The sequence below is a fragment of the Desmodus rotundus genome, chromosome 4, assembly GCF_022682495.2.
Source record: "Desmodus rotundus isolate HL8 chromosome 4, HLdesRot8A.1, whole genome shotgun sequence".
NCBI lineage: Eukaryota > Metazoa > Chordata > Mammalia > Chiroptera > Phyllostomidae > Desmodus > Desmodus rotundus.
In genome coordinates this window covers 100659262-100673930 of record NC_071390.1, presented here as the reverse complement: position 1 = coordinate 100673930, position 14669 = coordinate 100659262, and the positions used below count along the sequence as shown (strand labels likewise).

At 41.0% G+C, this 14669-nt stretch overlaps 1 protein-coding gene across 5 annotated transcripts in view; it reads left to right on the top strand.

The window, feature by feature from the left end:
- Positions 1-14669, top strand: part of LEF1 (lymphoid enhancer binding factor 1) — a 114974-nt gene that overhangs the window by 28558 nt on the left and 71747 nt on the right. The gene's annotated exons all lie outside the window — the stretch shown is intronic.

Below are 14669 nucleotides of genomic sequence, written 5' to 3'. Positions count from 1 at the left end.
TCTTTCACATGGCTTTGTGACCAACTCTGTTCTTCACTGAAAAAACATCCAAAGGAAATGGGCTTAAATGGTTGACAGAATTTAGGTGGGAAGAAGTGCTTCCAAGGAAGGGCTCTATAAACACTGGATGGTTTATCAGAGGAAAGCATGGAATCTGATTATTTAAAGGTTTCAAGAATAAACGCTTAGTTGTACGAAGCGTCATTAAATGCCTTACCTGGAGGGACCCCAGACCTCTCTCCCTCTCTGCCTTTGAGGCAGTTCTGCCTTCTTTCCAGTAAGCAGCATGCAAACCCTCCAGGTCCTCCAGGAGATTGCATTCCTTCCTGAAGGGAAAAATAAATAGGCCAGCACACGGATTACGCTCTCTAACGAGCCTCCCGTGTATTCTTCCAGTGTTGTCACCTCAGTTCTCCATTATGACAGTTTTTGCTGAGGGGCAGTCTTAGGAGGGTGTGGAGCCCAAGGCCACAGAGGTCGCTGAGAATCCGTGGGCTTCAGTGTGTCTCTGCTCAGCCACGCAGTGTCTCTCTCAAGGTTGGTGGCTGAGCACCCCTCAGGTGCTGTTCAGGTGACTGAAATTCTAAATTGCAGTTTTTCTGCGGAGATCCTTGCAGAACACTGGGCTCCCTGGAAGGAGTCTGACAGGGTGTGTGGGCAGGGGCCTGCATTCAGTCAGCCGGGGTGACTCCTCCTCGGGTACAGATGAAAATCCGGGGATGTGTCCAGTAGCTGCTTTGCTTGTTACTTTGCTGGAGAAGGCTAAGGACAGAATCATAAAAGAAATGGTTTTTGTCTGATAATCTCAATAAACTGAGGCCTTGGGATGTGGAAAATGTGATAAGCTTACTGGAAATGGAAACTAGAGAAAACCATTTGATAACTGGATCTTATTTCTGGCATTTTCTGCAAACAGTGAAATTAAGGAAGGTAAGGAAGGACAGCATTTTTTCAAGAGAAAAGGATCTAGACTTTGAAATGTTATCATTCATATTTTCTTGCAGAAATTTGCTGTTGCAGTTCTGAATTCAGGCAGTTTGCACAACTTCCTCCAAAACAAACAAAAAGCAAACTCCATACAGCACAAACATCAAAACTGAAACCTAGTAAACTGAGGTGGACAGGCTGTTAAAAGAAAGAGTTTTCTAGTTCAGCACAGTTTCAGACAAATTTTTCAAAGAAAATATATAGTTAGGTACCTTACACCCAGGCCTGTTGATTCAAAATCCTGTCAAACAGACAAAGGCAGCTTTTGTTCACCAATTACTTGGAGTTTCAGAACTAAGAGATTTTGTACAAAATTGAAAAGAGGCAAGTTATTTTATAGTCATTTCTTTGATATCATTAAGTTTCAGAACTTCACAGACTTGGAAAAGTAAAAGGCTGATGGTTTATTGACTAATACCTATATAAACAATATTCAGTCTTTGCAAAAAAGGGCTTTAACAAGTGAGATGCATTCAGTTATATAAATTCTTTAAAAATTCTGCTTTTCCACTCTCTCTTAAGCCGTGTCATTTACTACGTTTGGAGTTTCTGCATAAAGCTACATATAAGCTAGGGCAGACATTTTCTCAAATAGCGATGTAAGTGTTGGAATTGGAATGTCAGAGAATTTTCCGACAGCTAGGGAGAGGAATCACTGGGCATAACAACACTGTGTGCGTAGCCCGGAAGATGCAGTATCGTGATATGGTTGACCTGCTTGTTTTCTATGTTGATTCTAAATGCAGTAATGGATTATTTGCACATCGTGCTTAATAATAATGACCAAGATGCCTTAGTTACAGCTCAGGTGAGGGGCGGGGGTTAGGGAGTGGAGGGACTGAGTGAAAAAGAAAAAGGGCTCGTGGACACAGACCACAGTGTGGTGATGTGGTGAGGAGGGCGGTGGAGGTGGAAGGAGGGTGTAAGGGGGATAAATGGTGATGGAAAAAAATACAATAGGAAAAAAAGATAGAAAAAAATCAGAAATACCTTCACTCTTATTTGGTATTTTAAGAAAGAGTAGAATGCTAGTGTTGATATATTTTGATTATTGTATCTGTAAGAACTTTTGTGCCTCAGGTTTGGTGGCCTCAGGTTTTGATTCAAGTGTCAAGGTGTAATCATGGACACAGATTTGTGCCTGCGTATCTGGAGCCTGAACCGAATACCTCCTTTGACTTCTCTGTTGTTATTTTCCTGTTAATAAGGAATCGCGAATTCACAATTTGCCAAATACCTGTGATTCATTACAAATGCAAATTCCAGCCTTACTTAATCGATTGGCAAGGGAGCAGGTGAGGGGGTGGGGCTGCTCTGAGCAGCTGTGCTGGTTCACCTTGCATCAGGTGCCTGCAAAGACTTCAGATCCAATGAATGCATGTCAGAGTCCCTCTCCCAATTGGAATCACTTACCCCATCGTTTTCATTTTACCCTCTGGGCTTGAAAAAGTGTGTATTTAGCCATCAGTTCATTTTGTGTGGTCTGAGTTATAAAAATGCCCCTGCCGTTTTTTCCATATGAAAAACATGTTTTTCATTTGTGGAAACTTATATAATTTTTTTTTGCTGGCTTTCTTTTGTGCTGCTTTAAATTAAAAGCAAATGTACTTCCCTCCCCTTCATTCTTGCTTCCCCACCCCCATCTTTGCATGTTCCAATTACAGAGTTGTGAAAATAAGTCATCTTTCGGCTTTTGTTACTTTAAAACAGCTATCGGTGATGTCAGAGTCAATACTAAAAGCATTAAGAATGCTGGCAGAATGTAATGCAGCTGCGATCCAACATGATGCTGGAAATGGGGTTGAGAGCATAAAGGCTTTCCATATTCCCAGGGCGCACAACTGCTTGCGGCCTTGGCTTTGATCTCTTCAAAGGCTGCTGCCTCCTCCTAGATGGAGAGACTTGGCTGCCACTCGCTTGCATTGAAAAAAGGCAGAGGTCTCTATTCAGGCAGAAATCAATCACTGTGCAGAAACAATTATGTGTAATTCAACCATCATGAAAACAGGACAAGATTACGGGTTTGTTACCTGAGTGACTGTGTGGAGACAGGGAGCAGAGAACACTGGAGTCCTGCTGACATGCCACATCTCGATGACAATTACAGACGTATGAATGATGTGGCAGGCGGGGGAGTCACGATGACAAATGCTGGTCATGCTGTCCAGCAGAGCAGAAAATGAGGTTACAATTGGGAGATAATGTTTGCATATGTAACCATATTTCATCAAGCTGAACAACTTCAGGGAACAGACCCTCAAAAACTCTTCTGGTGTTTGTCTGTGTATGTACACGACCATATGAACGTGTTATTAGCCAAATTAAAGCGCAAATGACCCTAATAACCTGATCATTATACTGGAGGAGAGAAAGACAGTGAAGTTTGGGTTATTACATTAGGTAATTTGGAGTATATACTCCTGACATCAAACTTGAAAAACACAACTAAGTTTCTAACCTATGTATGTGAGTCTGCCTTTCAACATCTTCTGGTTCAAGAGTAACATTTTTGCTTTGAATTTGTTAATCTGCCTCCAAAAAGCATTATGTTTTTTTCATCTTAAGCCCTTTGGGAAATAGTTTTGTCAGTCGAACCACCTTCCCTTATTTTCCAATGTTATTTTTCTAAGGCAGTCTTCTGAAATGCGTTGAAGTTTCCTTTCATTGTGAATGAAAGCAGGGCCTCTTTTCTAGGTAGGAAATAACTTTCTGCTTTAAGTAGACATATATTTAATCTCAGAGCCCTGGCACACAAAGCTGTTGAGGCATTTATTTTTATTTTTATTTTAACTTGCTCTTGTCACCTAACAAAGGCGTAGGAGTAACCTCACACTTTGCCAGCAAGCCCCAGTTAAGGGTTGGGAGGGTGAGGGGCGGTGAGGCAAAATAAGATGAAAACCTAGATGGCTGATTATAAAATGGTATTGCTGCCGCTCAGCTTGCTACCCAGGCCCGGGCTTACCTTTTATGCTGCTCCAGCTTAGACATCAGAGGCGTGAGAGCTGCTTTGAGTTACAGATCTTCAAACAATAAGTCAAAACAAAAAATCAATCCCCTCCAGTCCCTGGGTGCAGTTATCGAAAGATAAAAGAGAAAAATAAAGTTATGCTAAAGCAGATAGAGGGAAGAAGCAGATATGCCAAGGAAACTCGGAGGACAAGTGCAGAGTCGAAGTGGGCCTCGTGCGAGCCAACATCAATGAATTTTGTCTTATCAAAAAGTTTTAGGGTTGCCAGTTCTTTTCACACTGGATCCCGTCTGCTCCAGGGCTGCCTGGAGCATTGGCTTCAATAAAATAAAATGCTTCCCCGCTCCCTTTTAAACATAACCACACAGGAATTAGATTGCATTTCACTCAAGGTATAAAACTTGCCACAGACTTCAACACAAATTAGGGGTTTCAATAATCCCTTGATATTTTGAATATAAATTGAGGGGAGTTTTTTTTATGTTTATTGAAAGCTGTAGATTTACATGAAAAGTAAGGCAAATCTCTATAGTGGTGTGTTTTCTTCAAGCCAGATTTCTAAGGAGGGCTGGAAAGCCCCATGCATTCTTCTTGAGGGAAGAAATCTGTACTTTTCCTGGGTTACGTGTGAGAAATGTCAGATATTTTTGGAGATTAACTTTAAGTATCTATCTAAAATAAAGCATTTTGGCCAGCATTTTGATATATGAGCCAGTATTTATTTTTGAGAATCCAAGTTATAGTAAAAAAAAAAGACATATTTTTAGATATTCTTCTATAACAGTGAACCTGTTGCTCTCTAATTTTATAGCTGTAAACATTTCTGATATTATCCAAGATGGAATTCCTTCCCTAGCACTCCTAACAGTCTTTTCAAAGCGGCAGCCCGCATTTCACTCTTTCCCTTCCCTTGATTTCTCTTCAGTTTCCTCCTGATAGAGTAGTTAGTGTACCTGAACTTGTGTCGGAGAGCCAGCTCCCCATCCATCTCCCTGACCACTGCGGAGCCCAGTCTGCGCCTTGCGGGGTAATCAGATTTCAGATTTTCAGGGAGCAAAGGATAGTTTGCTTAGATAGTTAGAACTGGATGTCCTTCTATTTAAAGAAACATGTTCTATATATAAACTATAGTTAGTTATTTGAGTAAAACCATCATAGCTTGCTTTCATTTGCGTAGTTCAAATGACTCACTGTTTTGAAAATTAAATAAACTCAAACAGAAAACAACCACACACTGCGGGCTGCAACTTTTATTTCCTAGTCTAGAGTTAATGAGCAGAAAAATGGCAGAGCCATTTCCAAACATCTAAGGCCTAAATTTTTTTTTGAACTATTAATGAATGTACTTTATTATAAACATTGAAGCTTCAAGTATGTGCTGTAGGCCCTGAGAGAAGAAGTGGAATGAAGACTCTTTCTAGTTTCTTATCATTAAGCTATGGTAGAGAATTGCAAGCTGTATTTTTAGGCCTTTGTCCTCTGACTCTCCTTCAGGCTGGGTTCAGCTAACGTTTTCACTCCAGCCTCTCTCTACCATTTCCTGTCCTTAATCCCATCTTGTCATCCTTCCAAACTACTTAGAGGATGTTGTTGTAAGTGGCTTCAGGTTCATACTCAAGGAAGAAAAGAAGGCAGAGGAGAAAAATGGGGGCAAGGTGGTGTATGCCACCCATGGGGACCTGCCCCAGCAAGCACCGTTCTGGCCCGGATAGAAGAACCTGTGAATTCCTGACATTCCAGCCCAGAATTCTGAGCTCTTTTACTCTCATGCAGGCAGGGGTGGATGGGTGGGTGGGCGCTAGCCTCTATAATCACTGGCAATATCCTCAACCCCAAATAAACTTCTATGCTCAGTAAAAACATTCTTCAAGATAGAACTTCTAATCCCCTTTTCCAACCAGGTTGCTGTCCCTAAGTGCCTGTTAGGTAAAATGTCTATGCTAGGTAACCTGTCCGGCATGTTCACCTGTGTGTGTGTGTGCACACGTATGTGTACATATAATGCAGTGTTTAAAGCTCATGAATCAGATTGACTGTATGTGAATCTAAGCTCCCCCACTTAATGGCTGTGTGACCTTAAGCAAGTTACTTAAGTATTTCCATCCTCTGTTTCCTTATCCGTGTAATGGGAGTGTAGCCAACCACGAGCTTTGTGTGAAGGCAGCTCAGATGCGAAAGGCAAGATGCTTGACGTCTGGGTGCCAGCAGATGTTAGCTGCTATTGTTGTTGTTCGGAAAGAACACATCTTCTGCATTCAATTGATTACTAACTTTTTGAGACGTACTATTTTTTCTATTTATGCATTTTTGATATTTGAGTTTCTTTATGACCTGTCCCCAGAGTGGCGTCCAGGCTCTGGAGGGAAGCATTGAGTCCCGCCTGTCTTAGGTGAGCCTGAATTTCTACTGAAGGTGCAGAAATAGGAGGTTCTGTGGTGGCCCTAAAGGTGACATAGTCATGGGAGAAAATACATGGCTAATAGTTCCTTAATTTCCTAGGTTTTGGTGATTTGGAATTTAGGGATAAAACCATAATTCACATTTTTCTAATGCTTTTAATAGTCTAAAGGAAATAGCTTATCTCTTTCATAGGAAACATAAACTTTAATTACATGAATGTTATATTTTTGGCATTTTATATTTAGTTGGATATATTCCATAATACAATATTAAGTGCTTATTATAGAGTACTTGCATATGTAATATTTGGAATGATAAAAAGGAAAGTCATATTTCAAATGTTTTGAGTCAAATAAAATAGGGGTTATGGATCTGAACTTTATAATCAGGGATATGGTGGATAAGACAAGCAAGATTCAGGTCACAGGATTAGCACAGTCCTCCAGGACAAAAGCAGGCTCTGGGCTGGCCGCACAGTCGCTGGGCCTGCCCTTCCCCATTCAGATGGCCCCAGCCCGCAGCGCTCGGGCCTCTGATCTGCGCGCCTGCCCGCAGTCAGCAAGGCGGCCTGACCTCTCCCTCTCCTCCTGGCCTTGCGGGCAGTTCTGTCTCATACAAACTCCAAATTGAAATCTAAGTTGCAGTGTGACGATAACTTCATGATATTTAAAATATTACTTGGACCTTCTGCTTTAAAAGGAAATCTCTAACTTTTATGATGCTGGTTTTGTAAAACTGTTTTAAAATAACATATTTAACAGTTTTGCTCCTTTCAGCTTCAAAATTCTGTAAATTGAGAAATATTTATTTGGGGAGGGGCACTAAAATATTTTAATGAATGTTAAGTAACATTAGTTTTAAAGTATTTAAAATAAAAACACTGACTTTACGACAAGCCCAAAGAAACTTACTCTGAAACAGCTCTATCCTTAGCAGAAAGAGCAGTTAGCCTCTTATTTTCCCCCAGCTTCACTGAAGTGTAACTGACAAATAAAAATTGTGTATATTTAAGGTGTACAAGGTGATGTTTTGGTCAAGCTCTCAGAATTGTAAAAAAACACTCAGAGCTCTTATTTGTAATTTTCAGCGACTGCATACCTATATAATATCTTCATAAAAATTTTTGGACAATATCTCCCGTTTTACTCTTGGCCATTTGGAGTTAGAACATTGTTTCAAAGATCTTACAAGTGTAACAGGGTAAATGATCGCACATATTTATGCTTTGGGAAGAAAATATAAATCTTATCGGACCCTAACTGACTTAATTTGACTCCTCGGGCTCTGTAAGACTTTACTGTCACACTTTGTAAGAGGTGTGAATCCTGACTAGCTCCGCAGTGGTCACAGTCCCAACGGGGGACCTTTTGGCGTTTGATCCTAAGTATTGATGAGCTTTCCAGATCTGACTGGGGTATCCAGACTTGGAATGTTAGTATGCGGCATAACTATCGAAAGTTTAAAAAGGAAATTTAAGGAGATGTGCATTATTTCATTAGAAGTATTTGAACTGGCAATTCAGCACACACATGTTTCTATAAAGGTGAACCCTTTGATTTTAGAATATTTGGTTGAACAGCCAGTAGAACTACAGTGTTGAAGATTTCAGGGAATATTTATAGTAGAAAGACAAAGCAGAAATGACATATATTTTATAAAGTGCTAAGTCAACACCACATGGATATTTTAAAGGTAAGAGTTCTTTGTAGAACTTACAGTGTTGCTTGTGCATCTTAGAAAAGATGAACTGTGTTTTATAATAATTTTCAAGTTTTTAATATGATCATCTCCTGGAAGTTATTTTACATTTAAGTTCAGAGGTGTTTTCCCCTTCTCTTGTCTACCACGTTTGTCTCTCTACCTGAATTTTAACCCCACACTGTCACCTTCCTGTGACAGGTCACACTGCTCCCAGATAAAATGATACCAGTTTTCGTTCAGTTGGCCTGTTTGCCCAATAGTATTGTGACTTTTTCTTTGTGAATGGGCAAAGAAGTCAGCCTAAGGAATTTTTAAAGGATGCATTTAATCACACAGACTGATGTACATTTGGGCATGGTGGGGGGAGGGGTATACGTGTCATGAAGCCAAAAATAAGAGATTCCTTGAAACCTCGGCCAATGGGGTCAGTGGGAGGAGGGCAGGAGGAGTCACAGGCTCCAGTGGGCTAGCCCTTGAAGGATTCAGAGTGGATAATTACCAGCCCTGTAGGGCTTGAGGAGGACGACATGTCTCTGCTTGCCTAAAATCTCTCCCCTGCTGGCAGTCCATTGAAATGTCACTCAGCCGGCTCACTTGCTCCCAATTCCCACTGTTACAGGTCCTCCACTGACAAAGCCTACAGGCCCCAGTTCAGTGCCCAAGAACAGAACCTGAGGAAAGGGGGGCCTCAGAAGTGGGCTGGCCTAATATTCTGGCTAGTCAACACAGCCCTCCCTCTCCCCAGGTGAGGCCAACCCCCTGCAGGAGTAACTCCTTCACCTCCCACTATTCCACCATCCCCCACCCCCAGTGGGAGGGGCACCTGCATTTCAGGGCCATCCTGACTAGAAATGGAATCACTCTTCCGTATGTGTTTGAGGCTGCTGTCATTTGCTTTCCTCCCACCCTTCTTCACTCTTCCAGACTAAACAGGTATTCTTAGTTCTTGGAAGCCTCTGGTTTTGGAACTTTTGCTGTTCTGCACCCTTCCTCATTACATGCTTTTTCTGGTTCAATAAAGGCTTGAGGTTCTAACTCAAGTGCTAACTCAGTACTTCAGATTGGGTCTAACCACTGTGGCACAGGGTTGGTCTGTGGCAACCCCCATTCTGGGCATCAGAGAAACCTATTAATGTAGCCAGAGGATTAGTTTAAATCACCTTTTGATACCTGGGCTGAAAGTTAATTTTATGCAACTGAAACTTCTGTCTTTCTCCAACATGTTTGTCTATGGACCCATCAACTTGTAAAGTTTTACATTAATCTGTATTAAATTGCCCCTTCTCAACGTCACTTGGTCATTTTTAGCTGCTTTGGTTCATTTGGATCCAGTGATAATTTTTTTATTCTTCCCATTTTCTTGTCCTGTTGGATTTTGAAAGACAGGCATCTTCACCCTCTTTAAAGGCATTGGTCATTATTGTTCCACTTACTCATGCACTCATTGGTGGATTCCTGTATGTGCCCCTACCCAAGTCGTCGATTGAAATGTGTGTGGAGGCTCAGTAAGACAGAGTCACTGAGCCCTTCATCAGAGGCCTGTAGGCATATTGGAAGGATCCTGCATAGACTTTGGGATCAGATAAGAATCCTGGTTTTGCCTTTGGCTTGCTGTGTGACTTCAAGCAGTTAACTTCTCAAGGTGTTACTTTTCTCATGTCTGAAGTGGTGACACCTCCTGCTTCACAGAGTGGTTGTAGGGATGGAGATCATGTATGTAAATCATCAAACATAGTGCCTGGCACATGGCAGTGGTCAACAAGCATTAGTCCTTCTCTTTTTTCTATGTTTTGGAATCACAGAGAGAAAGTTTCATTCTTCGTCCATGTCTTGAATTAATTAAATCACAGTCTTGCCCAGCAGCTTCACAAGTCCCTTTTTCTAAGGCTGAGTGCCACTTCTTCTGGACTGCTCTTCCTTTGCTCTGACATTGCTGCACATTTGATCTTTAGGTAATGAAATGAGGCTGCTTGGGACGAGAGGTTGACCTTTTTCCTAGTCCTCTTTCATTACGCTGGATTACTTTATCAGCTGGTAATTTAGAAGGATGGTGACATGTAGGAAGAGGCATAGCGGGTAAGGGGGAGGGGCGGTAGCTGTCTTCAGATAGTTGAAGGACTGCTAGCATGGAAGAGGAAGCAGACTGACTTTGCAGAATCACAGAGGACAGAATCATACAGGTCCACAATCCTTTACTCATAAATTTGGAATCAAAACATATCTGTAAATTGAGGCGGGGTTTGTTTTGTTTTGTAAATTTGGTGGCAAAATCTGACCCTAATTAATGTGAAGTTATTTATGGTTTTTATTGCACTAAGCGTACATATTTATATGCCTCATTGCACAACTAAAAATGTGTTTGATTATAGACTACTGCCTTGGAGCAGACCAAGGGCCATGTGTGCCAAATATTACTTTTCTTTTTTTCCAAAATATTACTTTTCTAAAGAAAAATTAATTCATAAAACATATGGTCCCAAGGGTTTCAGTTAAGAGATCGTAGGCCTATACCAATGGGTAAGTGGAAGGAAGTCTTTGAAAGACAAAGTCCAGCCTTTGTCTAAGGAAGCCTTTCACGTAGTACTGCACAATAAAGTGGAGATATTTTCCAATGTGATAACATCTCAAACCCTTGGTAGGGGTGGGGAGGTGCTGTGCACCCACCTCTTAAGGATCTTGTCAGAAGAGTTAATTGAGTAGGAGACTGGACCTCTAGAGTCTCTACCAACCCTGCATTTAACTTAAAAGACACAGTTTGTTTAGCCTCAGGTGGATGAGCTCCAGCAGAGGTTTCTTTGGGAGAATGAGCCCCAGCCCATTCCAAGAATTAATTGGGGCATAAACTAAACATGGGGTGCCGTGCTAGAGAGTGCAGGGACCTAATGATAGAGAGCCTGTGATTGCTTTACATCAATTGCTTACATCTCATGATTACACAGAATTCTGTAGTCATTGTAAATTTCAAATTCCAAATAAAGGTTGTATGAAAAACTCCCTTTTCATAAGGTTGATCTAACCCCCAGGTTCTAGTTGGCTCCATAGCTCAGGGGTTAGAGCACTGGTCTTGTAACCCCCAGGTTCTCAGAGTGTGGTCCTTGGATCAGAAACATCAGCAGAGCCTGGGAACTTCCTAGAAATTCAGATTTCTTCTCCCGTCCTAAGTCTCCTGAGCACTCTGTAGGTGAGGCTGTCCCGGCAGTTCCGCTGCGTGCCGATTCAGTAACCATTACAGACAACACGCCCGGAGGGGGCCGAGATGCCTGCCTTCTAGTCCTCAAAGCATGGTTGTGAGATAGGCCCAGGCTGCTCTGCTACTTCAAAAAGGCTGTAAATGAAACTTAAAATGCGGGAGGAGAATTGGGGAGGAGTAAAGGATTCTAACTGGGACCATGAGAAAGGCTCTTTGGGAAGTGTGTGCTTTAAGACATGACAAGACTTTGGGGGTACAGAATGGGATAGCATTCCTGGCTGAGGGGAAAGGACAATTAACCTCTCCATTGTGGACTCAATTGTATCTAGAATGCCAGTGCCGTATAGCAGCAACAAGGGAGAACTAAGACAATACTACCAGCCAGACTACCAGAGTACATATTTCACATGCTTGGGATATGAAATCAATTCTTTCTGGACCCAAGTGCCTTACGTTATTTCATTTTGCTACCATAGGCACGTAAGTCTAGTCCTATAATGTTTTGGATTCCTGAATCTGTTACCCCATTGCCTGATTAGATCCTCATTCAAGTCATCAAAACAACTTTGAACTTGCATTTGAAATTTCCCTCCCTTTTGACCTAAACCCAAACTTCAGTTCAGTGTACTTCTTGAACTAGAAAGAAATAATCCTGAGTTTTGTGTGTAGTTTGTAAAAACAGTCTCATTGTTCTACCACCATACCCTATACAACACACTCATTTTTTATGGGGAATTTATTATGTTTTAAGCTTTTTGTTCAAGATATGGTTTATACTATATGGTAAACTGCACAAAAGCAGGGTTGTGTCTGATTTTCAGCCTGTCAGAAATTTTAAAATTTTATTTATGTTCCCAAAGGTCCAGTGCTTCACAGAAGCTTAACTGTCACTAGAAGCACATATTGGCCGGTGCCAGCACGCCACCCAGAACAAGGGCTCCTGCGCTGGTCCTCCGCGGCCTCTTCAGACCTCTTGGCAGTTTGTGGAGACTGACTTGGGGCTGTTGCTGGAGAGCTCACGGTGCTTCCAAATGTCTTTCTTTGGACTAACGTTATGTCTAATGATATACGAGAGTGTGTTTTCGTAATGTCCTCTTGCATGATTGTGAAGGCGTGGCCTTAGGTACTTTTGAGTGGCTTAAATTAAGGAAAACTGTGTCTACATAGCACCACCACCAACATGCAATAGTTTAAGATTAAGACAAAAACTTGTATACATAACCAATTGTCTTTCTTCATTGGTTAAGGACAAGCCTAAGTTCCAGGAAGCAATTTGGGGAGGGTCAGGACGGAGACATTATTTTGCTTTATTGCTGATTCACTGGAAAGCCTTTTGGTGAACTGTAAACAGCTAGTAATCATAGGCTGATAACACAGCATCACAGGACTGGCAAGTAACATGAGAGAGCATTCTGGTGCCTTTAAAGATCTCATCAACACGCAGGTAGATATCTGTCAAGCTCTTAATCACTTCGTGTAAAGAGAATCGTATAAGCAGTCTTAGTAATTGGTTCTGGTCACCTGTGTTACAGGCTCGTCTTCCCCTTTGTGAACCTAAATTCCTGCTGCTGCTCTAAAAGCCCTTGTGTAAAGGGAGGAATTTGAAGGACAGTTTTAACTCATCCTTAAACTCCAAGTGAAGTGTGTGAAGTACTATTTTTGCATAAGTGGTCATTGGGGCTGATGATGTTATGGAGAAAAGACATGAAAAGTGGATCTCCCTTGAATACCTTGGTGACTGTTCAGTCTGTAAGTGGCATTGCTACCTATAGCAGGACTTAGGAGGGCCATGTTTCTTTCCAAAACAGATGCCATTCATTATTGGTACTTTAGACAGACTAAGAAAACTGTTCAAAGAATGCACGTGTGATTCCTAGGATTATACCCTAGTAAGTATCCACCCAAATTGACACCACATTTTTGTGCCTTTGTATAACTTAAGATAAACTGGGTATATTTCTAACTTTATTAAACAATCAGACTGCCAGAATGTTACCTGAATTAATTGGGAATATTTTAAAAGTTGTTGGATAGACTTAAAGAGAATGAAGAGAACAACCATCAATAATTTTGTTGCTTGTTTGTCTTTTAAGTGGAACACCCAAAGCGGGGTTTTTGTCCTATATCTGGAATTTTCTCAGAATCCAGAAAAGTGTACTTTTACTTGGATTGTTCTCCCTCCCTCTGCCCTCCATTATTTATGAAGGGCCATGTTTTTGAGAGCAAAGCATTCAAAATTCATGCAATCCGTACGTGGTTTGAGCTTCTACTACCCCTTACAAAAATAATTATGACTCTGAGGCTTAGAGAAACTATGATTCAGAGATATTTTTTCCTCCTAAAAGTATAATTTTCTTTGGAATTCTAGTAGTCTTAGAAACAAGACTGTTTCTAAGTGTTAGAGACAAAGAGAGTATTCCAGATGACCAGTGGTTTGGGGGAAAAGGTTTGTATTTTTCTCTTTTTCTAGTAAGTTGGTTGACTAAACAGTTTGACACTGAGCAGAATTCTGTGTAATCAGAAAGACTTTGAAATGGCTAGAATCCTTGAAAGGTGTTGAAGGAAACTCGGTTTTCTGTGGTCCTCCCTTCGTCCCTTGGGCGCAGCAGGATTGGTAATGTCAGGAACTGGAGAAAGAATGGAGGCAGAAGGAATGTACTGATTCAGCTTTGAGGGGGATGGGAAATGGCTTCACCGTGCCTTATTTTCCTAAGCGATGGTGTTGCCTATGATTTAATCATTCGGGAAGTGCTTATTAATTTTATCTGTGATAGGATTTATTTGATTGCTACAAACAACCATTTACGATAGGCATTTTTATGGATCCTTTTCCTCCTTTTTACTTTGAATCTGTGTTAAAGCAACAGCAAAGGAAGTGAGCTAACTCATACACAGCCTTACCACCCTAATAATAACTCTTTTCGTTTTTCATGATGTGTTCTAGTCCTTGCCCATGTACATGTTTTTTATATTTTATAATCCTATCTGTTTAGATATTTATATCCTTTCTATAAGTATGGGTGCTATATCTTAACTATATATTTATTTTCTATTAAAGTGAACATATTTCACAAATTAGAAAAGTACTCCTTTGGAGTTGGCTTTAAAATAAGTAATATCTTCCCAAAGAGCAAAAAATACTCTTGTTTACTTTGAGTCATCAGTTTATCTTCCCAACCCCCCAAAAATACCCATCACTTTTTCCCTGAGAATTTTAATCCCACTTGGCTTTTCATGATAACTAAGTAGTTTAGCTTATAAGGTAAACATTGGCATTGAGGAGTTCTCGCTCCAGTTTTGTTCATGTTTTCGTTGTGTTTCTTGAAGCCCCTGACTTATCTTTAAGGGACAAGACCGAAGACTTTTGTGAGGGTCCCGACTGCGGGACCCTTTGTGGGAACTCTGCAACAGATGAGGTGAATA